Raw genomic sequence first — 27,237 nt, 5'->3', positions numbered from 1 at the left:
TTCCAACACAGTACTCTAGGGCTCTTTTACCAAATCAAATTGGTCTAGTCTCAGGCCAGCTTGACCTTTTCCATTCAGTCAGGTGGGACTTAAGTTAAAAGTACCATACAATCCAAGTCTGGACCATACAGTATATTTGCTATGGGCTCCAACTGAAATTGTAGGGGCTACTTTGACCCAGTAGCCCTAATTTTTACCCTAATTTTTAGGATTTAGACTTTAGTAGAACGGACACTGAAGGGATGCAAAGTTTGCATTAATTTATGTGGTCCAGGAAAACTGAAACATGTGTATGGAAACGAACATCTAAAACCAAATCCCTGACTGAAATGAGGCTGCTAAAAATGGTAAGTTCTGAGATGGTTTATGCATAATGAATCAACAGCTAGCTGAAATTAACCAACTGAATTATAAAGTGTAACAGCATGTCTATCTGTTAACTGTTTTCAGCTGTGCTATTGAAATTTGCATGCATTAAAGGAGAAAATACCACCAAAAAGCTGAGTGGTTTTGGGAGGAGGTTTCAGCCTTGTATTTTTATTATTCTGTTTTTCTCAGTATCATTTTCGCAGAACCATTTGCAACAGGATATTCTAACGCTCACGTAGTGCTCACTGATCACAAAGGTGTCAGGTATAAACATCTAGCTATTTAAAAGGTATTTCAGGATCTGTGGAGTCTAGTCAATCTATGGAAATATTTCTTATGATTGATTAAAGCAACTGTAAACATTAATTTTAAATTTAAATTAAATTATATGAGATATTACTTTCTCTCATTCAGTCTAAATTTCTGTAAATCTTCTGGTTTAAATTTCAGTTCTGTTTTATCTCATTGCTCAAAGGTAATCTAAATTATTTTCATTTAAAAATTAGTTATGCATTTGAAGGAATGTGCACTCTTTTTACCATGTTAGCTTGATCAATAATCACCTTTAAAGATATGAAACTCAGATAGAGTCTTTTATTCCCTAACTTTCAGAAGAAAGTTGTTGTTGTTGGTTTTTTATTTTTGTTTGTTTGCTTGTTTGTTTTTTTAAAAGAAACCAAAGAAGAAAGTGGAATTTGCTTGCTCTTCATTATAATATGGACTGTGAAAACAGTCATTTACTGGACTGGTTACATTTTTTCACTGGAATTTTAATTAAGCAAAGTCATCAAGGAACTAGGGTAGATGCTTTTTAAAATTGTAAATTGAAATCCATAAAACCCTAAGCATATTGCAAAAAGGAAAGTCTTCCTATAGGTGAACTATGCAATACACTGTACTTTGTTTCCGTGGCACATTTAACTTTCTTGTAGTGTACCTTTCATGTCGTAAAAGGACACTGAAAATTGAGACAGGAATCTTTTACAATACTCAGTCTTTCTATCTCTGGTGTTCCCTATTTTTTTCACTGGATATTGTCAGCATTTTATTTCTTCTTATAAAGGCAATGCAGCCTCTGGCATAATACACCATTAGGGAAGACACTGTTCAGCTATGGCTCCAAAATGTTTTCCATTCCTGAACTGTGTTGCAGCATAAACTCAAAGTCAGTGATGTATTTAGTTTCACATATGTTGAAAAGCTCATCACAACTTGGAGAGTCAGAAGAGGGGAATTTTTTTGATGTTTTTGTTATATTTAGAGGTGACAAATTGCTAGGTTACATGTAGCTAAAATTATGCCTAAGTCAGCAGTTGAAACTGAAAGAATTTGATACTGGGCTTTTGTTGATTTTTATGTATAGCTTGTGTGGTTTTAGGTTAGAGATTTTAAGCAAAAAAGAGTTAGGCACAATTTTTATTTGAGTATACTGCTGCCTGTTCTTTATGTACACCCATGTACAAGTGCAGTCTCTGTCTTATCTGTTCTTTTTTGTTTTGTTTTGTTTTGTTTTTTTAATGTGGTTTCTTTCAAATCTTGTAGTCACTTGTCTAGATGCGATTGCGGCAGCGTTGAAGGTCTGGTATTTTCACAGCCCATTTTTTAGCTTTCTTGCTAAAGTCTTGTTGTCCTTCCATTGAATGTGCATCTGTTCAGATGCTACAAAGACCACCTTTCCAGAGTCAATAGCTGAATGAGAATTAGTTTTAAATTCAGTGGGAATTGGGGATTATTGTTGCAGCAAACATCCAAACAAGCCCTGGTTCATGCTTTAAACTTGGGCTGCAGTAAATTCTTTTTGAAAACTATTTTAACATCTGAAATTGATTTTAGATTTGAAATGAAACCCTGAAGTTAATTATTTTTTCCTTGGTTGACCTAGTTGTAGGTTTTATTACAAGTATAGTGCACCTGGAAATACCTCCTGACAAAGGATTTTGAAAATGAAATGCTGTGTAACATTATAGCCTAAACTCAACTTCACATCTGTGCACTTAATTTGACTGTATTTCCCTGACCTCACCAGGGTGTTGTAAAAATAGGTGCACTGAAGATTGTAAAATGCCTATATATTATGGTAGTAGGGACCATGTAAGAACCTGAGATAGATGGATAGACAGATAGCATTAGTGCATTAGAGGGTTTCTTGAGAACACTAACCAGATAAGTGCCGGTGTTCTTCTACGTAGCAATGTTAATTGCCAATTTTTGGCAGTTGCACAGGTGCTAATTACGTTTTAACAGAACCAATGGAAGAAATTTTTCCACTAAGCTTTTATGGATAATGATTGCAATTTTTTTTCTTCCAGGAGCTTGAAAGTTTGCTCTTACAGCATCCATCAGATCTGTCTTCCAGATAAATAGTAGCATTACAGCACATGCAAGATTGCATTCTGTAGCTTTATACCATCCCTGTCTGCTTTTCAAATGATACCATTTAGAACCTGCTCCCTCACTGAACAGAGAGTTTATACAAGTAACACATTAACACATTGCTTTGTCTTGTTCAAATGCATTGTGTTTCTACACAGTGCCTTACTGAACAGACACATCTGTAGGGATTGTCCACTGTACTCAGAGCTTTTGGAATGAAGCCTCACGACCGTGCTGAATAAATATACAAGAGTGCTAGGATTTAGTGCACTAAATTTGCCAGTGTCTGTTTCCGAAGGTTTCCAGGATTTACTCGTTCTGTAGCTCATTCTTTCATTATGTATTGATGTTGTGCTCAAAATAAAAAGAAGAAATTGCTATATGAATGGTCTCAGAAAGACAAGATCTGTGTAAGTTAATAAACTTTAAATCATGTTAAAAGATGAGTGTGTCATTGCAGTTGGACTGAAACGATATTGGCATCATCTTACATCACCCTTCAGTCGAGAGTTTGTTACAGTTCATTGCCATTTTAATGTAACACTCATCTTTCATAATACTTCATAAACCAATATGCCATGTCTTCTCTGTGGTAATGAGTTAGGCTGAACACTAATGTTTTTGGCTGCAAACCCCACTGCAGCTTCAGTATTTCCCATTGGCTACAGGGTGAAATATCAGGTCTTCATCTGTAGGAGATTCCTTGAAGGACAAGACCTGCAGATTTAAAAAGAGAATAAGGGTTTGTGTTGGTCGAATTCTGGTGGTTTATGAGAAGGTCCTTAAGATAACAGTGATACATAAAAACAAAGAGTGTTTTGGTGGGCTATGGGCAAACCATCCCATCTGTTGGGACTGATGCAGAGTTCACTCAGGTGTGTGTGAGTCCTACATTCACCCTTGTCCTGCATTTGACTCTCAAATATGCCGCAGATAAGCCTGATCCTGTTTGAAAGATTACCAGAATTTGGACAAAACTTTTTCATTGTTTTCTTCTTGAAGTGTTTACTGGACTAATTATCTAACCACTAGTAAAAAAAAAAAATAAAAAATGAGGGAGAAAATGTTTGTATTTTGATTGTTATTCATAAGGATTTTGTTCTTAATGTTACGTTATATGTAATAATTTCAACCTGTACAACTAAAGTTATAAATTACAGCATGATATGAAATGATGATTACAGAGTAAGAAACCTGTGTTTTAATTTAAAAAATACTTTAAACATCAGCAATTGCTAAACCTGGTTGAAGCAATGTTTGCTTAGAGAGCCATTAAAAAGATCTTTTTGTGTTTGTATATGTATAAGGATAATGTGTTTATAATGTAGTATATGCTCATTCTCTTCTCCAGAGTCATTCACTTGATTTGCATTAATTGGTCTCCACTGCTTCTTTCTCCCTTCTTTATGCTTGTCATTTTAAAAAATAAAATCAAATCACTCTTACGCCTCCCAAAATCACTTTTCCCTTCCAAACCATCTCTTTCCACTGTCCTTGTCACTTGGTGGTGGAATAGTCAGTATCACAAACCTTGCTTAGAATACTTCATATGGCGTTGTCACGTTTCAAGAAGTTTAAAATAGCAGCCCCTTATGATTTTAATCATGATGAAAAATCTTGTTCTCCTGAAACCTAAGTAAATAAAACTGCAAGTTATAAAGTTTTTTGCAATTTCTGAACTCTTTTTAAGAATGATGATATTTTAATCAGCTTGTATTGAAACATTTTATTTGTTTTGTAAGTTAGTAATTTTACAGGCACAGACAAGTAAATAGATAAGAAGGGGCAGAAGCAGCACTGGGAGAAGAGACTTCCAGGGAAAGGAGAATGCTCTTAACAGTTGGAATAGATGGAGGATGGCAGAAACATCATCTGTGGGAAGTTACCCTCAGTGTTGCATGTAACTAAATTGTATGGTTCCCTCATCTCCTAGTGGTAGAAACTATTACAGATGGTTCAAGCACATCATATGAGTAACCTGTGTGAGACTGGTAGGAAGATGATTAAATCTGAAAAGTGCCATTTTCCAAGACTGGGTAAACATGAAACATGGAGCGGGAAATAACCAACACCTATCAAAACAGGTAGATGGAAGAAATCCAAGTAACACTGAGGACAAGGAATGACGCTCCTTATAAGTTACTCTGCATCTTACAACAATTTAATCCAGAACTCTCATTAACATCTGGCTGTTGGGTTACATGGATAGCACAGAGACCAATAATGGGATTGTCTTTTCTCATAACTCGTAATTCATTAACAGAATATTGCAGAATGCTGATACATGTAGAAATTCATTCATCAGAACAAAATCCTGACTGATCATTGTCTGCAGCTGGATGTAGTCCAAGACACTCCCTTCAGTTCCAGGGTCTCAATTCGTGGACCTCATTAAACGTTAGAGCCATACTCCTTTATGTTACCAGATCTCCTGATGCCGCTGTTCTGCTGTTTCTCTTGCAGTATGTGGGGAGGAGGAATACACCAGGAAATTTGCTTTATGCACTTCCTTTTTAAGACTTTACATGTTGATTTGCCATTAGTACACACAGGATTTTGTGATGGGGGTGTGGAAAAAAACTTCATAAGGAAAACTTTATGAAGTTTAACAAGGGCAAATGTAGGGTGCTACACCTGGGGAGGAATAACCCCACACATAATAATCCCACACATCAGTACAGGTTAGGGGCTGACCTGCTGGAAAGCAGCTCTGCAGAGAGAGACCTGGGAGTCCTGGTGGACAACAGGATGACCATGAGCCAGTATTGTGCCCTTGTGGTCAAGAAGGCCAATGGCATCCTGGGGTGCATCAAGAAGAACGCAGCCAGCAGGTCAAGGGAGGTGCTCTACTCTGCCCTGGTGAGGGCACGTCTGAAGCACTGTGTCCAGTTCTGGGCTCCCCAGTTCAAGAAGGACAGGCAGCTGCTGGAGAGGGTACAGCAAAGGCCTACGGAGAGGATTAGGGGACTAGAACATTTCTCTTAGGAGGAAAGGCTGAGGGACTTGGGTCTTTTTGGTCTGGAGATGAGAAGACTGAGGGGGGATCTTATTGATGCTTATAAATACTCAAAGGATGGGAGGCAGGAGGATGGGGCCAGTTTTTTATCAGTGGTGCCTGGTGACAGGACAAGAGATAATGGGCACAAACTTGAACATAGGAAGTTCCATCTAAACATGGAACATCTAAACTTCTAAACATCTAAACATCTTCCATGAGGAGGAACTTCTTTACTTTGAAGGTGGCAGAGCACTGGAACAGGCTGGAGAGGTGGTGGAGTCTCCGTCTCTGGAGACATTCAAAACCCGCCTGGACACCATCCTGTGCAATCTGCTTTATGTGAACCTGCTCTGGTAGGGGGGTTGGACTAGATGATCTCCAGAGGTCCCTTCCAACCGTTATCCATTCTGTGTTTCTGTGAAAATAGTATTCTCTTCTATGGTAAGAAACATTGGTTGTGCAGAAGGGTCTTAATTATGTACCATAGCCCTCACTATTTCAGAAATGAGTTTGTCATTCATTTGAAGCTGGATTCAAAGACATTCTTAGTTCAAATGAAGATACAAAATAGCTTATGTATTCATAAGCTAGCAGGAGTGATTTCTTAAAGTGGTAAAATGCTGCAGTTTGTCATACATAGAATTTTAAGCTTATAGGTAAAATCAAAATAAGGACAGTGGGTATGTTTCAGTAATTGACACAGTTTCCTAAATCTGAGTCTGTAAAAGATGACTAGACCCCTCCACCATAGGAAAGGCTAAATAGGTGTTACTAAGTCTAAGGAAAGTCTAATGGTTGTGCTAGAATTGGCTGGGTTTCTGCTAATAGACACTACATTCTCCTTTTCTTTATTAGTATAAATTTATTAGGTATAAATCTGCTTTGTATTTTTTTTTAATTATAATTTCAAGTAATTTGGGGAGAAAATAATTAAAAATGTAATACTGTTTTGCAGTCAGAACTCATCTTTGATGGTGCAAAATCTATGTTTCTCTGTTTGGTAGAGGTATTTACTTGTGGGCTGTTCTTTAAGAGACCCTTAATTAGATTTAATCTTCCTAATTTTATCTCATCAGATGCTGAATAAGTTTGTCTCTAGTGACCACTTAACTGCCTGGATGATTTAGGGTTTATTCTTAACTCTTTTTGGCTCTTGCCTGAGATAAGAGAATTGCAATGGCTTTAGAGGTCTCTGATTTTTTCAATGCCAGTTCAGTTTTAAGGAAATACTAAAATTGCTTCAGTCCATGGGCTGCAGTTTTTCAAGAACTGCTCCAGGTTGAGTCCTCGCCGTGGGATACAGTCCTTCACAAACAGACCGCTTCAGCAGGGGTCCCCCATGGGCCACAGGTCCTGCCAGAAAACCTGCATGGGGTTCTTCACAGGCTGCAGGGTGGATATCTGGACAGGCCACCCTGCAGCCCCCTGCCAGCACCTAGGCACCTGCACCCAACACAGAAGTCTTGTTCCAGAAAGTAAATGGAGTGTGCAACAGAAATGGAGTGCACCTTTGATTAATAGGTGACTTTTTTAATAGGAAACCCAGATGCTGAAAGCAGGATGTGGTGCAAAGTCCTTGTCATAGCTCAGGAAACATGTAACTCTATTCTAGACTTTAAGTTCCACTGGTGACTTTGGAATAGGAAAAGCTGTAATTTTTTGTGCGTAAGGATTCCCTTTTTATGTGCAAAAAAATTTGAATAAATTGGAACCAGGTCTTATCAATGAGATGCGTATCTTTGCATTATGATAGTGTATTTTGGACGTAATTCATAGCAATACAGAGGTGGTGGGATCTTTTGTTTGCTTTTGGTTTCTAATGGAAGGCCTGCTAGGTCAGTAGCTGAATAGTGCAGGTTTGATGTGTGATCAGCCTGCTATGCTGGTACCTGGCAGTTTCATTCTTGGTGTGATTCAGGGTTTTTTCCCTGCCCCCTTCAACTGTATTAGTGTTATAGCAAACTTGAACATTTTTCCCTAAATAGTTTCTTTCTTGAAATTTGATATAATGATAAATGATTTGTTGATTAAGATGTTAATAATGCTTTCACTTTTTTTTTTTTTTTTTTTTTTTTTTTTAAATTCACAGTGTGTTAGACATCTTCAATGTTATGCCAGTTTCAGGTCCAAGAGGGCATTTGGTTTTAGGTTGCCGTAGGTAAGAGGTAGGTTTGGGTGAATGATTTGTTGCAGCTTCAGAGGGACGTTTCAAGTCTCCTTGTGGGAGCAATTTGTGGTTCTTACACTCAGTAAGAGCAGTGAATTGTCAATGGATTGTGATGGCATCTACCCTGGGAGCTAAGAGACTTCGTTAGGGCATGAAGCGTATTCTGACTTCCCTAAAATGTAATCCAGTCTCCAGAGATGGAAGATTGTGGTTATTAGTACAAAACTACTGTTTTAATAGGTCTGATAATAACAAGCTGTTAAAGTGAACATCCTGAAAAATATCATATTCACAATCTTTATAAGAAAAGAGCTGACAGCTTATAATAAAGGAAAGAGAAGCAATATTAAACCAATCATGCCACACCGGCTTTCAGGATAGTAATTTTTAAATTATTTTTGTGACCCAAAGTGAATTTGATTGGTAATTGAATGATTCTGAAGACCCCTGACATCAGTATTGTAAGGGTCAAGTATCTGGGGCAGCAGAGGTGGGGAGGACCTACAGCTAAGGCAAAGACAAAAAAGTACAATGCCGAAATTTCAGAAATAGACAAGTGGCAATTATAAACCTTTATGTATAACTCCTTAAGTCCCTTCCCCTGAGAAATATATACAAAATATTTTATGTTGAAAAAATATGCTGTTTTTCTACTCATGGAATGTGTTTATCTTGTGAGCAGGTGGATGATACATCACGTCCTTGGGGGAAGAGTCGATCTGAAGTATTGTATTGCAGGGACTGGGTTCGATGAGGAGAATAAAGTAAAATGGACTTGGCCTTTTTAAGTTCTAGATGTGAAATGTTTTACTTCATGAGGAAAAAACAAAAATGAAAACAGCAGCTGAGTCTGACCACAGCTGTCTAATTTTGCTTCAGGGTCAACCGTAGCCCTCCACCAGACTTCCTAGGTTTTGTGCAAGTACTTACATTGCTACTTAGAACAAAATAGCTCAGGCTGAAAAGTGGAATAGACTCAGTAATTGGGTGGTGAAGGGAAAGAAATCCACAGGTTGCTTCCACAAGTACTTTGTGATTCAAGAGGATTTATATGATTTGTTTTTTTACTGGGACCATATTGTACCAAGTACTGTAGAAGAACATTCCCAGAGGTTTGCGGTGTAATGATAAGACAAAAATCAATGATTGAGTATTAACTGGAACCACAGTAAAACAGTATAATCAGTAGGATTAGTTCAGCTATATCTTTTCACATGTTTTGGAGATAGGAGGAGACAGAAGGAAGATAATGGTTTTCTGCAGAAATATCCACCCTACCTCTGTGGGATATCATTGGAGAAAGCTCATAGATTCTCACTTGAAAATGTAATGCTGTGGGTTAATCATGGATACTCTGCTATTGCTGTTCCTGCTGCAAAGCTGAGTGACAGCGTACAGTGGAGGATGGGGAAGGGAAAACAAAGCAGGTAATGCCTGAAAAGGTGTTCCACTAGAGAGGGCCTTTTTCAAAAGGACTTGTTAGATCAGTCAACTTGACAACAGCGTTCTGGATAGTTCTGGATGAGGCAAATTTGTCTTTCTCAAGGCCTGAGAAAGGATGTTGCAATTATCTATACAGTTACTGGTGACTACACTCTCCCTCATCACTCACTGATGTTTTCCGTAAGACTTCTACCATCAGAGCATAACAGTATTTTTTGGGCTGTAATGATTATGAAAACTGTTCAGCAGGGTGTATGAGTAAGAGTGCCTGGCACAGCACATGTATGTTAACTACCTTCTTGTACAGCTCCCCTTTCTCCATCAGTAATCACTCTGTCTTGAGGAATGGAAGCCTGTATTTGTCAGTGGCAGCAGAACCTGTCTCTGAGAACAAGTGATTGCAGCACAGCAAAAACTGGATGCTAGAAGTGGTATTGATGCTCCTGCTCCCAATTAATTACAGCCGTCTTTAGTGAAACCAGAAATACTAGTGGACAAATGATATCACTGCCTTTTTTTTGTTTTTTGTTTTTCCCCACTACTTACCCACCCACCACAAGACTATAAACTGCAGAAACTTGTTATGAGTAGTTTCTCTTCTCTCAAAGCCAGCCCTGCTCTGTTTTTGCAAAGCAATGCCATCCCCAAACATGCCAGCTCCCTTTCAGCACTGCTGCACTGTCAGTTTCCCTCGGTTTACAAGCTCCCCCTCCTATACCATGTTTTGTGATTCCTGTTTCTCTGGTTTCCTTAAAATCTCCAAACCCAGTGTTAAATGCTGGCATTCCTGGCACCTCTTTCATGGTGGGTGAACGCTGAGAATGTTCAATTTCTAGTTGTCATCATTGCAGTAGTGCACTTGCTGCAAAAACCTAAAGGGTGTAAAGAGCTGGGAGTAAATGTATTCAAATGCACTGTTGTAAAAATCTATTTTTTAAGCTATTGTTGTAAATTCTGGGGGCCTGATTTCTTCATTGGTTTGGTAGGTTTTTTTCAGCTCCTTATTCAGAAGTAAAGATACCCCATATGTTAGGGCAACTAGCACATTTTTGCATTATCTTACCAATTCCTTTTCTAGTGTAGTGCCACACCCCACGTTTTATGTCCACTGATCTGAGAAGCCCCCCTGCCTTGCTGATAAACAATTCCAACAGCCTGTGAAGAGTTTTTCTGGTGGAAGAGGAACTGAACAGCTTCTGTCAGGATCACTTTTAAGATTTTCAAAGCAGTGCCTTTGGATGAAGTTGTCAGAGTGGACTTGATCAGATGGGCCAAGAGGAGAGCATGCAGCTGTGACGTGTGTGCTGTGACACATGCAGCAGTGTCATGTGTCACGGGAATGAGTATTGCATCATCTAAGGTTCCTGGAGGTGCAAGCACCCATAATTCTCCCTCTTTCTTCCTTTCCACGTGTGTATCACGTTGTATGCAGCATCTATTTAAGGAAGACTGTCTTCTGGGTTCACTTCTGTGTATACTATTGCTCAGAAGATCTGTAGCTCAAATCTGTTGCCTTTTGCAGATTGGTTTTGAGGCATGTCCTCTTTATCTGAAGGCTTTAAAAAACCAAAACAAACCAAAAAACGAAACTGAAATTTCCTTCTTGGACAAGCATCAGAAATGAATTACGCTCAGCTCCAGCAAATAACCAGAATTAGTGTGGGGATTAAACTGACCATTAATGCTGTACCTTTTCTTTCCTAGACCATGCAGACATATTTTTTTCCATGAAACTTGGTTTAAATTCTTTAGTGCTGTAAGTATAGCTTTGAGAGGAAAAGTTTTTTTCAGCATTTCTGTGTATTTGCTACATGACTGATGCAGCCTGATATGACTTATCACAACATGACTTGTCATCAGAAAAAAGCTGAGAAAACAAAAGTGAGTTCCTGGAAGCTAATGTAGAGAAAACCAGTGTTAAGGGCAGAGCAAGAAAAATGCATGCTTTTAAGAATGGCTTCGCTCTTCTCCTTGTATTCTTTTTCCACTTGAAAATAAAAAAGAGGCTAACGGAGACATATAGTTTCTGTAGTAGTAAGTAAACTTAAATAAGTAGTAAACTTAAATAAGATCCTGGATTTGGAGGTTGTTTTCTACTGATCAGGCAAAGGAAAAAAAAAAAAAAAAGGATATTGCTTTGTCTATTTTGGGGAGGAGGGCATTAATCTCTTAATAGGGAAGGAAGGCTAATAATTAGCAAAGTATCTGTGAAGGCTGTAGATTTTAAATGTTGTTATGATCCGAGTGGTCAATTGCAATAATTTGAAGATTGGAAGCAGTCATTTGCAGTAGCCTAGCCTTTCAAGATTTTGTTATTAGCGTTGAATGTTTATTTTTTATTATTGATTTTCAAGTTTCTGTTCTTATGGCTGTTCTCCAACTTACAAACTTCATGGAAGTCAAAAATAAAGCACAAATCAGAATATATTCTCTATAGTCAGATAGAAGTATTTGATCATTTTATACATATTTTAGCATATAAATACACTGAGGAACATAATTAGTTTACTGAGGTTGTACTGCTAAGCTCTTGTATGGCAAAATGCAAAGACAGTGATAAAAGGATTGCTAACTGGTGTCTATAATGAGTTGAATTCTGTATTTAACTTGGTAAGAGTGAGTTTATCTGAATACTAATTATACTGGAAACAAATTTAGAGCATTTTTGAAGTTATTTCGGGGCCTACCAAGTGTTTAAGGAGAGAAACTTTAATTCAGTCACAACGTATGGCATCTGTTTTCGTGTTCCAAAATGTAGCCTGTGCCCTAGTCCTTAGTATTCAATATAATTTTTGCTGCCTTTTTTTTTTTTTTTTCCTGCTTTTAATGTCACAATCAGAAACAGGAACTAAGGTAGGATTCTAGTACAAGAGACCGCTAATGGTAGACTGATATGTAACAGCATGACTTCAAAGTGAGTGCTTTATTATTCTAGCAAGCTCCTTTCAGTTCAGGACAGAACAGAGAGTATGAGGAGAGACACAGTGAGTTTCCAAGTCTATCAGCACGAAAAAAGCAAACTGCTGGAAAGAACACCTAAAAAGATGTAGCGTGAAATCAATAACCAACACTATTATATTCTGGCATATGGTCTTACTTTGTGGATCATACAGTGTGAATATATAAAGTTTATATTTTAAATATATAAGTTATAAAGGGACAATGTACACAGGGGACAAATGAGCAGGAGTTTTGATCCAGATGACCTCTAGAGGTCCCTTCCAGCCTGAACCATTCTGTCATTCTGTGATTGCATTAACCATTTGTGGTCATTGGATCCTGAAAGAAGTTAATATTTGAAATGAAATTTTGTTTGAGTTTTTTTTAGTATTTTTAAAAATTCATGTGCTTGAACATTACTAGCATGAATTTAAAAAGAAAAATGATTTTTATTACATATCACTCACCAGCATTTTCTAATTATATATTTAACTGGAAAGTGTGTAATCCTATAATATTTCTTAGTTGCCATTCAATTGCAGAGAAAGAACAGCAGGAAACTTAAGACATACCTTACCAAAAGCTCTTATATTAAAAATATTTTTCAGTTCAATTTCCTTTCTGTGCTGTAATTTAAATGTGTTATTTACTAGTTAGGGAAATTAAAAGAAATTGGCTTAATATTATTTTATAATCCTTTCTCAAATCAAAGTGAGTTAAAATCCTAAAGGGCATGTGACTCATCGGGAAAAATTGTCACCTCTTTCAATGGATGCGATTCTTGTTCTGTAAGCATATGTTAGTGAAAGCTGCCAGCTGCCAACTGTTTTTTAAGGAGTTCTAACGCATTATTGGCTAATAATTGCCTTGAAGCTTTAAATAGATTCAGAGTTATTAAGGATAAATCTCAGACTGATACCACAGATCGGTCCTTTGATTTACATACTGCAAGTGCTGAATGTCAGCTCTAGAAATCTTACTAAACTGTATAAATAAAACAGGATGCATTTGGGTTAACGTTTAGCCAATCTTCTGTAAATGACATGGAAAATGTACTTAACTCAAATTTAGGTATAAGCTGTTATTGTCAATAACTTTTGAATTGGGAAGATGAAATAGAGTTTTGGGGCTTTTTTTTTGTACCTGGAAGATATATTTTATTTTGGCTACGTTTCTGCTTTTTTGGTAGTTGGCAGCTGAGAAAGTTCAGGCAGTTACTCTTCACCCGCATGAACACGTTCCTTTCTGAGCTCTCTATGACTTCTCAGCGTGGCTGTAGCCAGCTGAATTTGGTTCTGTGAAATAAGCATCAGCAACCTGTCAAGCCAGTGACTTCTGAAGAAAAACACCTTTAAAAACCCTATTAAAAAACATAAACCTATAAAAAAAGTGTCACCTAGAAATATTTATTTTTCAAGTATTTTGAAGTGTGATTGTTCTTTTTCAGATTGTGTTTTGGCTCTGTGCAAAATATATGTGTGGAAAATGGCTTTTTTTTCCCCCAAAGGCTTCATCTAGCTTGAGGCGGGGATAGAAAAAGAAAGGGGAAATGGAAGAACATGACTAAAATGCAAACACAGCTTTGAAAATAACTTTAGTGGTTTTACTGGTCCAAGTGTTTTTGTAGAGGTAAGCCTCTTTCCTTGTCTGGAGTTAAAACTTTTTATCACATGGGTGGCATCTCATTTCCTCAGTTACCCTTCCTCCCATCTTCCTTGCAAGTGGAGAAGAAACATTTATTCAGGAAATACTTTTCAGCTTGCTGGAGTGGTTTGACAATTTTAATATTGTAATAAGTAGTGTTTGAAAGCTCAGTTTAGGCACCATCTGCAAGTATATAATTTATTTTCAGACAGTGTAGATAAATACTCATAGAAACTACCTATCTTAGTCATTTAAACTACCATCTTATGCTTATCACTTTCTTATTTCCATCCTTGTTTTCTTTTATGTCTGCATATCAATTGGGCAATTTGGGAAATGCAAGATCTCTTGGGAGCGCTTAAACAATTTCTTGAATGCAAACTTTTTTTTTTTTTTTTTAAATGACTGACAGTGCTGAGTAACTTTTTTTTTTTTCTTTATGGGATTGGTGAATCCACCTCTGGTCTGTTGAGATGATTGAGTCCTATCAGTTGCAAGTTCCTGTAACAAGATTATGGAACCTATTGGTGATCACTGAGTTCCCTTTTTCTGTTAAAATGTCATCAGGTTTTTCTGTGCTAAATTTCATTGAAATACATTAAAAAGCGAAGTCTGAAAAATGTTCTACTTCTCCATTACTCAATAAAAACTGAAGTATTGTGATAGTTAAAAGCATTTATCTTGAGGCAGAGATCTTTATGTAAGTATCCTTAGCCCGCCAAGAGCAAGACCTCAGGGCTCACAATATCCAAGGTGAGTAATTAGGCCTAAAGAAGCAGTGTTATTGGGGAGGAGGAGAAAAAGGAATCAGTTTGGAATATTTTGTGTAGTCCCCAAATACAAAGCTACAATCTTCCAGAGAGCATTGAATATGAGTCCTGGCTATGTTTTCCAGTACTCCTTATGGGACTCTCTAAGGTAGGCAGCTGTAGAATGTATTTCTTCTGCATCCCATGTGTGTTGGCTAAGCTTAACTGATGAACAGCATGACCTGATGTTCATAAAAATAGTATTGAGGTTTTCCAGGAATTAAGTTGTCCCATCCATACATAGGGAACTGCCTGTCTGCTATTGGAGAAGATGCTGGGTCAGGCTGGTGTTCCTGAGGCTGTCCTCTGCCTCTTACCTGTGTAGCTTGGCAGTGCCCTTCAACAGCCTTAGTGGAGTTTGTTCATTTGGAAGGCATGCAACGATATACCCAATTTGTAGGAAGTTGCATAGGGGACTTCCCACGTGGAATTTCTGCCTTGCAAATTAAACAGAAAAGCAGACAAGCAGGCAGACCTTGTACAAAGTATGTCCTGGTGGGTTTCCAGGTCTCCTGGGTTCCCTGCACTTTTCTCAACGCAGCTGCAAGCATTATAGTTTTGCATCTTTACAGTGTAAGTGGCTTTGCACAAATACTCCAAACATTACAAAACATGCACATAAGTAGGTTCTGCTTGCGTTCAGTTTGCTCCCTGGGCCAGCCAGAGCACTTCGGGAGAGTTTACTCTATGAAGCTCTCTTCATAGAGCTCCTCATTTGCTTGGAAGTCCTGGCAAGCACTTCCTGCTCAGCTCTGATGTTGAGTTATAAACCAAGGAGGAGTCTTGTGTTATCATTCATGGAGTGCTGTTTTGGGGGACAGGTTGATTCTTTTAGCAAATGAAGTAGAATGAAAATGACAAAAAATCCAGGTATCACTGATTCTTTAATTCAGATGTTATAGAATATGTGTGAGCATGATAATGGTGAAGGAAAATTTGCTTATGCATATATTTCTCTTTCACAAATATGACTAGAGGCAGGTTAGCAAATACAAGGACATCTGTCTGTGCTATCCATGTGTGCCTTACTATTTAATCTCTTTGCAGAGTATTGCAGATGTTCAGTGCTTGATTTAGAAGGTTAGAGAGGAAAAGGATAGGAGCAATAATTAAAAAGGATTTATTTTCTGAACATCGTTTTTATTTATTCATTTCCTTCCCTTGACATTACGTCAAGGATGCTGGAATGCCTTCAGATTCCTATTAAGTAAAAGGGAGGCATCTTCCAGATGCTCAGTATTTCTCAAAGCTAGCTATGTGTGATTGGCCTTCCTTTTTTTTTTTATCATATATGAAGGTGATGGTTTCTGAGATAGAAATGCTAATAGTAATTTTGGAAAATAAATTATTTTTTTTTAGGTTAATAAGCATTTTAGGACTAGTATCCTGGCATATTTCACCAAAGATATTGTGAAAAAAAAGTTTTTTTAATTCCTGAGTGCCTGAAGGCTGGTTTTGCTGTGGGGTATTTTCTTTTAAGGTTTGGGAAATTTGAGATGGCTTTCAGTGAGTTGCCTTTACATCATCGTCATTTTCGTGATATTTTAGCAAAACCTGTTTGTTCTTTAAAAAAATAAACAAAATAAACTTGCTCATCTTACTTCAGAGAATGACATTTACCTTAATTAGATGTCAAAAGATGTAAAACTACAGAACCTAGGTAAAGTAACCTTTTACTCCCTCCCTTCCTTATTCTTTTTTTGAACATGAAAAATAAAAATACTAATTTACTTAAACTTTTAATTTGTAGGACTTCACCTGTGCGCTGAATACCTAACCTGTTCAAGTATGAGTCAATACAATCTAAAATTCACAGATATTTAAATTCAGAAATGTTCTGAAGTCTATATAGTCTGCTTGCAAATCCTTCTTCTTTTTGTAGAGTTCACGCTAGAGGGAAGAACTGAGGGGCTCCATTGGTCCCAAAGGCTGTCTTTGGGCCTGGGTGTTGGGAATGGCTTAATTTAGGGAGTAATTTCCCACTTGCCTGTTGGCTGCATGTTGAAGATGAAACAAGAAGCGTCTCAACAGAGGGGCTTCCTGAATGAGTGAAAAGGCATTCTTAATCCCTGACTGTAGTGGGTTGACCTTAGCTGTCCATTATGTGCCCACCAAGCAGCTCTATCATTTTCCTTTCTCAACAGAACAGGAGGAGAAAATATGACAAAAAGTTCATGGATCGACGTAAGGACAGGAGATCGCTCAGCAGTTACCATCATGGGCAAAGCAGGCTTGACTTAGGGAAAATTAATTTAATTTCTTGCCAATTAATAACAGTGAGTAATAAAACCAAAACTAAACGCACCTTCCACCTGGCTCTTCTTCCCATGCTCAACTTCATGACTGACTCTTCTGCCACCTGCCTGCAAGTGGCACAGGTGGAATGGGGGTGGGGGTTGCAATCAGTTCATAATACTTTGTCTCTGCTCCTCCTTCCTCCTCGTGCATTTCCCCTGCTCCATTGTTAGGTCCTACCCACAGGATGCAGTTCTTCAAGAACTGCTCCAGTGTGGGTCCTTTCCACAGGGTGCAGTTCCCTTCAGTAGCAGACTGCTCCAGCGTGAGTCCCCCATGGGATCATAGGTCCTTCCAGAAAACGTGCTCCTGTGTGGGCTCTTCATGGGGTCACAGCTTCCTTCAGGGCACATCCACCTGCCCTGTCATGGTGTCCTCCATGAGTTGCAGGGTGGATATCTACTCTGGTGTGGTCCTCCATGGGCTGGAGGCATGAAGCCTCCATGCTTCACCTCCATGGTTGTCTTCTTGAACTGCAGAGGAATTTCTGCTCGAGTGCCTGGAGCACCTCCTCCTCCTCCTTCTTCATCAACCTTGGTGTCTGCAGGGCTGTTTCTCTCACGTTTTCTTACTCTTCCCCCCCAGCTGCTGTTGCGCTGTTTTTTACCCCTTCTTAAATATGTTATCACAGAGGTGCTACCAACATTGCTGATGGGCTCAGCTTTGGCCAGTGGTGGGTCTGTCTTGGAGCCAGCTGGAACTGGCTCTTTCTGACTTGGGGGAAACTTCTGGTGTCTGCTAACAGAAGCTATCCCTGCAGCACCCCTGCTACCAAAACCTTGCCATGTAAACCCGATACACTGACAAAATGCATCACAAAACTAATGAATCTTCCTTTTTGGTATCAAGTCAGTTTTTTAGAGCATCCTTTACACTGTGGCTCAGTGGGGAAGTAAACATTTTGGTTCATGGTATGACAGCAAAATTCTACTTTGGAAAATACTACTATATTTGCCAATTAGATACTAAAATTTTCCTTTGTCCTTTTTTTTTGGTCTTATTTTAAAAATTTATTCTGAAAGACTATTGTGTTAAAGTAACCCCACAATTCAATTTTCTGTCTTGCAAATGAAATAAATGAGGTCAAATTTGGTACATTTTAATTGTTTGTCAAGGGGAACACTAGGGCTCTCAAATCTGGGAGCTTGTTAAATCATTTTTAACACTTTTGACACTAGGTAATTAACATTTTGGTGGAGAAAAGCTCTTCTGCAGACTAGTAAACTGTCGGTATATATGTTAATGGAAGTTTAAAGCCATGACAATCCCTGTGAATTCTAATACAGAAGAGGCTGTGTGAGAGGTTGATACATCTTCCTTCCACAACTTGTTTGTGGAGTGAATCTGCTAAATGCTAGGACATCATTGTCTGGGTATGCGCAAGAATGGTCTGTGCACTCTTGGAAGTAAAGGAGTTGTAGTGTCGTTTAGCAAAACTAATGAGATTTTTGATGACCGACCCCTTTTTCTTTTATCATACAAAAACACTAATATGGTTAGTTTCCAGCCTTTTTCAGATTTCAGTTGGATCTAGCAACAATATTTAGCTAGCTTTATATATAGCAAAACTGCAGCTGTGTTAAACAATGAAAAGTTACTGCAAGTATGGGTGGGAAAGGTTATAGTGAATTTTTAAGAGAGGGGGAGAAAGTAAAATGTCCTGGGAGAAAAGAGGAAACTATTTTGCTGTTCTATAGCAGTGCATATTCTACAGGATCCTACAAAGCCTTTCGTGGAGTGCTTTTTGTGGGAGACCCTGGGACTCGTCTGTGGTGGAAGTGTCAGTCATCTGGACCACCCATTGTAAACAATGCAATATTTCCCCTTCTGTTTTTCTCTATTTCAAGATGAGAAGTCAGGAGGGAGGAAGTTAGTAGTCAAACTGCGGGTTATTAAAAGATATTTTTAATAAGTGACAGGACTTTCTTCTTTTTTTTTTCTCCCATAACCTGCATATCCTGATTAGAAGGTAACCATAAGTAGCATTCACTGTTGTAGCTTGTTTGCTTCATACTCTACTTTGCTTATTCGGCCAATGTTGTTCTCTCTTAGCTCTAAAATGGGTACAGACTTCATAATTGCACTTTTTTCTTTTTTTTTTTTTTTTTTTTTTTTTTAATAGATGAGATCTGTAAATGAGCAAAGTACAGTTTCTTTCTTCTGGAAAGATAGTATGGTTTCAGTTTAGTGGTTTGGTAATATAAATGGTCAAACCAAAATGCTATTTGCAAAATATTTTAAATTCTTTGTGTTTAGAGTTTGTTTGACACCCATTATACAGATCCAGCTTTGCAGATAGATTCCAGTACTTACCACCCCTCTTACTAACCAGATATGTTTATGAATTAAATTCATTACTATTTCTTACTTTTTATGTCGTTTGGCATGTTAGATTCTTTAGAAAAATCTGTAAACAAAAACATTTTGCTGGAGTATTTGTGTGAAAAGATGAAGTATCAAGCCTTTTTAGTGAAGTATTCAGTCCCATTTGTTTTTTATAAGGCAAGACAGTGGGAAGCTTGGCAAACAAGCATAACTTAATTTGCTTTCCAAGATGTGAATGCCTCTTGAAGTGAAAATACCCACTCTGTTGCAAATCTAAAATTAGATTACGTATAATGCATTCAAAGCTGACAAAATAAAATTGCTCCATGATGACTGTCATTTTGTTGATATGAAACTTATTTTTAAATCCTTTTTATGTGGGCTTTTATGTTTTAAGTTTAAGCTGGGATTGACTACCTCCGACCTTGGAGTCCTGTTTTCTGATGGATTTATGTATCTTTTTATCTTAAAATAAAATAAAATGGAAGGGAAGTGAGGAAGTGACTTGAAAACATGATGCACATTCCAATATGTGCAAATTGCTGGATTCTTGACACAACTTCCACAGCCTTAACCCATGAGGATATTCAAACCCAGCAATGGATGAAAGAAATTACAGAGAGAGAGCAGAGCTTCCTGCCTAAACCAAGCTTTTCCACAGTAAGTCTGCTCTGTATCAAAGCACATGGAAATCTTTTACTGATACTTGTATTTTATTTTTACCTCTCCTTTATTTCGGGTTGGCTCCTGTGGCACTAGAGACTTGGAAAAGCTGAGTCTCATAGGACATGTTAACTGTGATGCAGGTGCTACAGGAACAAGGTCAAACCAAGTCCAGGCCAAAGTAGGTGGAGTTACGTGATGCTGCACCACTTAACGCATCTTGTTAACTTGCTTCTGGGCCTTCTGGGAATTTTCCAAACAAGATGTAGCAGCTCTGTGGGATGGATCTCTTTGACACTGCTGATTTAAGCAAAATGCTGCAGTCTTTGGTTCAAGATAGATAACCGTATCTTGCATTCTCTGTACTGCACTAAAGTATAGTTTACTGAGACTGAAAGCTCTTAACCCACCAAGTTAGGTAGGAGTTGAGAAAATAACAGATCTGGTGGGAGTGCACCCTAATTCAAGCATGGCTGTGTGATGCTTGCTCCAGGATCACTGTTTGTGGCAAAAAGAAATGAAATACAAACGTGCCATGTGGGCGATTTCAAACCTACCTGTACCATCTTTTTGGACATCTCTTTACAATATACTTCCTTCCTGTTGATTAATCTTCCTGAGAACTAGTTTGGTGTTTCATAAAGACCCACATTGTGAGCTTTATTCCATTTAGCAGTGGTAGATGACAAAGAAATTAAAAATGAACAGGTATAGTATTTTGCAACTTCCTCATTTATTCTTTATCTTCAGCAGATACTGGTTTTGCTAATGACCTTCTTGTTTATAATCTGATTTCCTTTAACCCTTACATCATTTATCTTAGTTTAAATCTTCATTTGACAATTTGTCTTTTCCCAGATGGTTCCCTTTATACCTTTTTGATATGCTCAGGCAGATATCTGAATAGAATACCCATGCCACGGCTTGAGCGTGAGATTGATTTAGGGACAGAAAGTGGGTCATGTCAGGCTAGCCTGAAAATCATAGTAAGGATTTAGATGACCTGCTTTACCCAGTGTTTTGTTTCAAATGTGATTTACTAAAATAATTTTTAAAATAGATACTACTCAATTTCACCTTTTCTCTAAATTATATCTTTGCCGAGACAAGTATCAATTTAGATGAATATTAATATATATCACCCCCAATTTATTAAGGAGGCAATTCAGGTATCTTTTTACATCTTAGAGTGATTCTCTTACTTTAATGGCTTTTGTTCAATATGTATATTAAAAGGTGGACCTTCAGTAGAAAAAAGTTCTTGTCCACTTGCAAATATACCTGTTTTTATCTGGGACAGCAGTGGTGGCACAAACGGTAGCACAGCAGTTAACACAACCTAGCACAGCAGATAGGCTTACAGCTGTAGCTTGCAGAGCAGACATTCCTCATTTACCATTAGTGGAGTTCCTAAATTCTATCATTAATTACTTTTCCATATTTACTCTAAATATCAAAAAAGTGTGGTTTGCACTTATTACACAAAAATAATCATAAACAAAGCCTCAGTGAACAGAATTGCCCATGTAATGTATATGGAATATATAGTTTGTATAATTACTTCATATATGTAGACATGATATTGACTTGTAAATCAATTAGTACAGATTTACAAGGCTTTGTCTCAGAGATGTTATACAAACAAAACTATTAGATAAATGCTTAGAATATGTTAGTCATTGATAAATTTTATACTTGTATAAAATCTTCTACATAAAATTTACTCAGGTAAAATCTTTATATCGTGTCACATAATTATATGTCCACACATATGCATAAAGCACTAAGTTATGCCTGAAGTAATTGTATTTCCTTAGCTTGTTAGTTTTCTTGGTTTTGTCAGAAAGAAACTTGTGTAAATAATTTGTTTGTAATTACATTGAGTCATAAAACTAAGTTGACTGTGCACTCCCTAAGCACCTAAAATCCACCAGAAAAAGGAGAATATGTTTATGCACCTTATGGGCTGTATACGCAGGCCGTGAGGTTCAAAATACTAACATGATGTAATTGTAATAGAAAAAGGTTACTAATGCATAGCTGTACTAGAATGCATTACATGACTATAAACCCTTCAGCTTCCCAGAGTTGGATCAATCAGGGAATTTCTGTCATGTAGGTTCATGCAAATGTCTCAGAAGAGTGAATAAAGTGCTTGCTCTGTCATTTGCTTTGCACTTTAAAAAAAACAACAGTTAACAAGAATGACAGCATTTTTAAAATATTGATTTCGGTTTAGGTGAAAGGCAGGAGGTCGCTGTCAACCTGTCTGTGCTTAAAACTGAATATAAAAGAAGGTATTTGAAACTCAAGATGTTTTGAGAATTAATAGCACACCAATACTAGTTCCCTTATTTTTCTGCTTTGCAAAACATAATATAAATTCTGCTTGTATTTGATAATAGGGAGTTGTGGCCTTTAGAAAACCTGAGTTCAAGAAGCATGAAAGCTGGTATTAAAAGCGGAAAGTTTGCTGCAAATACAGGAAGAAAGGCGTACACTTTGAAGGCTGATGTTTACATCAAAAAAAGCAAAATGTTATGCTGATGTTTATATGATAATTAATTAACATTATGCCAGGGGTAATCATAATTCAAATGTCTTGTATGTTTCCTTTCTAACTGCTGTATTCTGTTCTTTTTAGCACTTGGTGACTTTCATCTAGGCAACAGCCTTTCTGAAGATATTTTTGGTGCAATATTTGATGAAAATAGATCAGTCTTTTTTGTACAATCCCCTTTAGATTTGTTTTTTTTTTTTTTCCTTTTCCACACCTCTACAAAGACGTTCTATAATTTTTCTTAAGACCAAGCCAATAGCCTTGTAAGACTTTTTTTTCTTTAATTTTTGAAGCATGTTGTGATACAGTAGATGTAATCTGAAGTGTACGTAAGTAGAGCGGATTTGAAGAGAGCAATGGCATACAATCAGGTCTTTCTTGACATTAACACATTGTACTGCAAAATGAAGTGCAGTGCAGAGATTTCTGGGGCAGTGAAAACTCTATATTGTTGTAAACCTCAGTTGAGTACCACAGGAGAAATCTTCTGCCTAGACAATTCTCTTTATAAAATCATAAAATACATCTGAATTTTATTATTTTTTTTTTAAATTTGAAATGATGGGATCATGCTTTCAGAGGTGGTGTATGATTTGGTAAACTGGAATGGTGCTTCATGCCACAATGATAAGTTTTTATTAAATGGGTAAAATAAAAACAGCCTGGGCATCAGACTATACAGTGGAAATCCATTATTTCTGAGGGAAGTCATTGACATGGTTGTTCCTCCTACTGCTCAAGGCATGAAAAGATGTTAAAGAAGCTTCTGCTTCTTGTCAGCACTGAAATACGAATCACAAATACAGCCCAACTCCACTGGGGAAGAAGCTTGGGAGGTGCAAGTGCAAGGAGTTGCTCAGAGCAGGGTTAGCCACAGGGTCAGACCAGGGTGCTCAGGCTTTCATCCCGTTGGGGCCTGAGACCCCCCAAGAATGCCCAGCCCCTGGGCAGCCTGTGCTACCACTCTGCTGTCCTCCTGGTTTTCTCACAGCCAGTCCTAGCCTGTCATGTCCCAATTCCCACTAGTTGTCTATGTGGCCTATATTGTAAAGGAAAAACATAGTCTGGCAACAATAATGAAAATCCAGTATTTATATTACCAAACCCAGGCTATCTAACTGGACCTACTGTGTTAAATTTACTCGACAAAGGTGTGGGGTTTTTTGCGTTGACATTCACTTCTGTGCATATGCATCATTCTGTGTGATGATACTGATGATATAATTACAATACTTAACAGGGTCACTGTTTTCATGCAGTGAAAACATCACAGCTTGATCTGAGCATTAACTACATCTAGCAACAGGAGTTGAGAATGCAAGCAGGATTCTTAGATGTGTTAAGAGGAAGTTTGAAGCTAAAAAATGTGAAAGTGATATGTTAGAAATTATTCATTTGGAACATAATGTCTAATTTTAGGCTGCTTTTTAAAGGGAAGAAATAACAGACTTAATAGGATCAGGAAAGATAGATTACAATGGCTACTGCATGGTGAGATTTACTGCATATGAAAGTGGAGGTTACAAATAAGTGAAAAAAAATTAGGATTTGGGTAAAGCACTCAAATTGTAAATGCTTATGGAAATGAATGGCTCCTTTTTCTTCTGTTGTATAAAGAAGTGAAATTATTACGGAATAGAATTATTTATCTGCACTCCTGGTCTGTACCAGCCTCTGCTGCAGTGGATCACTGAGAAGTGGTTTACTGATAGGTTTTTTTTTTTCCCAGTATTAACCTCTGTGACTAGTTGCTGAAGTTTAAAACAACTAGGTTTATCAGTTTCTATGATTCATGTAATAAACTGAAGACTCTGGGGTACTCAGAAAAGTCAGGGTGCTCTAAAGAAGAACTTTCCTGTTCTGTTTGTCTGGAGTTCCCCAAAACCTGTGTCAGAGAGCAGAGTATCAGGTGAAATAGTACGATCAAGTGTGGCAAGTACAGTGCACTGTGGAAAGGTAGTGTTATAGACATTAAATCTTTTTTGTATATTTTCACAACAGTGAAAGCACAAGTGTAGGTTTTAACCATTAGTCCAATGTTGAGCTAAGTGTCTCATGTTGGCCACTTCCTAGACTTGTCTGGGAATCCACTTCTGGGCTATTGGGTGTTTTTAAAACCTGCAAAGTCTCTGAAGCAGCTCTGGGTGCTGCCTGTCCCTGCTGCAGCCCCTGCTGCCTTTGGTGCCTTTGCCTCTCACCTGCAGACCTGCCTGGTTGCCTCTTGCAGGGTCCCGGGATAACCCTTGGGCAGGGAGCTCGGGAGATTTCTCCCAGTAGGGTCAGCCATGGGGTCAGACCAGGTACCAGGCAGCCTGTGCCACCGCTTGCCTGTCCTCCCAGGTAAAGGTTTCTTTACAGCCAGTCCCAGCCCCTCCTGTCCCTCACCCTCACCCTCCTGCCATGCCCCACTGAGAAGAGCCCAGCTTCCTGACAGCCCCTCAAAGGCACTGGGGGTTGCTGTTAGGTGCCCCTGGAGCTACCTTTCTTCAGGCTGAACCAGCCCTGGTCCTCCAGCGTCTGCTCACAGGATGAGAGCTCCAGCCACAGCCATGTTGGTGGACCTCTACTGAGCTTGCTGTGGTTTGATTTTATTGATGTTTTGCTCATCAAAATGATGGTGGGAGGCCCCAGACTGGACACAGTATCTAGATATGGTCTAATGAGTGCTGAGTAGAGGTGAGGAAATCTAGTCCTTTGATTTACTGGCTGTGCTTCTGTTCGTACATCCCAAGATATGGCTGGCCTTTACTGTCCACTGATTAAAGCTTCAAATCCAAGCCACTGCTGAAGAACAGCCTTCCCTAGAGGTGCACAGAAAATTTACACTTCAGCTGCTCAAAGCAATGGATTTAGACGTTAGATGTTTTACGTCATTTACCAGCACAGCATTATCTCTAGCCGATAAGAAAAATTATCATCATGAAAACCATATATCCTAAATACATGTTCAAGATCATTGTTTCCATAAAAGTCTCTGAAGTCTATTGGAGTTTTGGGAGGATGTCACTAGAAAGCTTCCCTGCAGCTTGAGTTACTGAAAGTATCAACAGAAAATAAAAAAAGTCAGATTTGGCATCTTGCAGCTTTCCAGCCTTTTTTGTGCTGATTTGTGCTACTTTTCTTCAATTTTTCCCTTTTGTGATTATTCAAGATCCACTGCTTTCTGTATCTGGGATTTTTGTTTGTTTGTTTTTAAAGCAGAAACTTGTGATTTCTGCTTTAGATGCTCTAACTTACAGCTGGTTAATTAGAAGGATGCAGTACCAGTGTCAGAGAGCTCAGTGACAAAAAAGCGGAGAAGAAACATGCGGAGTGGCTGTAGCAGAGATCTGAGAGGGAGTAAGACCTGCTGATGGGCCCAAACCACTTTTTTTTAAAACTCTCTGTCTAATGCCAAGAGTCGCTGAATAAAATATCTCAGTAAACTACGAAATCCATAAGAGCCGTTTGAGAAGTTACTATTTCTGTGCTTCAAAAGCTAGCAATAAAAATGCTAAGATAGCCTTTGCTGTCCTCGTTGTTCATTTGAATCTTTCAGATGTTTTTGTGGTGGTTTTGTGGTTTTTGTGGTGTTTCTTCTGAATACTAAGGTCTTTCCTCTGAATATTAAATACTAATATACTTAAATTGTTGGAGTGTTTATTCTGGTGGAGGTGACTACCTCTTCTGTAGTTCTTGGAGGATAATAACACTCATTACTTACATTAGATTTTTATATGTTCAAAGATTTTTAGAGTCATTAACTAAACAGATAACCCTTGTTGGGGTTGGATTCAAGGGATACATTAAATGCAAGGCTTAAAAATAAAAAAATTGGAATGTACTATTGCAGTATGGGCAAATTCTAATGGTTTCATTTTTCTTCTGTTGAGTAGAGACTTTACAGCCATGACAGATTCACTAGTTTTGATTTAGTTTCCAGAGGTAAAATTGAAATTTTGAACAATTTAGCATGCAGAGGATATTTCTAAATTTAGGCTGCCAGAACTACCATCTCAAACTACCTTTTGTTATTTCTTTTATTGATATTAAGATCAAAGTGGTGCACTATTATGAATGTTACAGTAATTCACATTAAAGAAACACCAATGTGTATTTTAATATAATTTTATATGTAATGCAGTCACCTATCTCATCTTGTGTCAGCATTCCCAGTTATTGTAGAAAATGCAACATTATTTAAATGCAGATTGGTGTGTCTGGTCTGCTCGGTGTTTGTTCGAAGGCAACACACATTTGTTACACGTTTATAAACTAGTTTCAGTATTTCCTTGTTCCATTTTCATATGCAGTATCCGTTTCAGTATTTCCATATTTTTTAACTTCATTATGAATTTTAAACCAGGAAGGTGAAGTATTGGGTTTTTTTTAATGTAGTAAAAGATAACCTGAATGCATTTTTGTATACTGGAGAAGGCTGCTCTTGAGTAATTTTCAGTTAATTTTCATGTTTGTGACTGCTTTAAGTAAGAACAAACAAGCATATTGTATCTTAAAATTGTTAAAGACACATATTTGTAGCAACAGCTGTTCATATGGATAATTTATACTCAGTTTGGAGGGGGACAGTGATGCATAAAGTGTGTTCATATCACATTGCAGTATTATCGTTTATGAAACTGTTTCATTTACAAAATAGAACATATTGGGT

At 37.9% G+C, this 27,237-nt stretch overlaps 1 protein-coding gene across 1 annotated transcript in view; it reads left to right on the top strand.

Moving 5' to 3' along the window:
• PRR16 (proline rich 16) overlaps positions 1-27,237 on the top strand; it is a 113,312-nt gene that overhangs the window by 18,870 nt on the left and 67,205 nt on the right.

Source organism: Numenius arquata, chromosome Z (assembly GCF_964106895.1).
Source record: "Numenius arquata chromosome Z, bNumArq3.hap1.1, whole genome shotgun sequence".
Classification (NCBI taxonomy): Eukaryota; Metazoa; Chordata; class Aves; order Charadriiformes; family Scolopacidae; genus Numenius; species Numenius arquata.
This window is presented reverse-complemented; position numbering and strand designations above follow the sequence as displayed.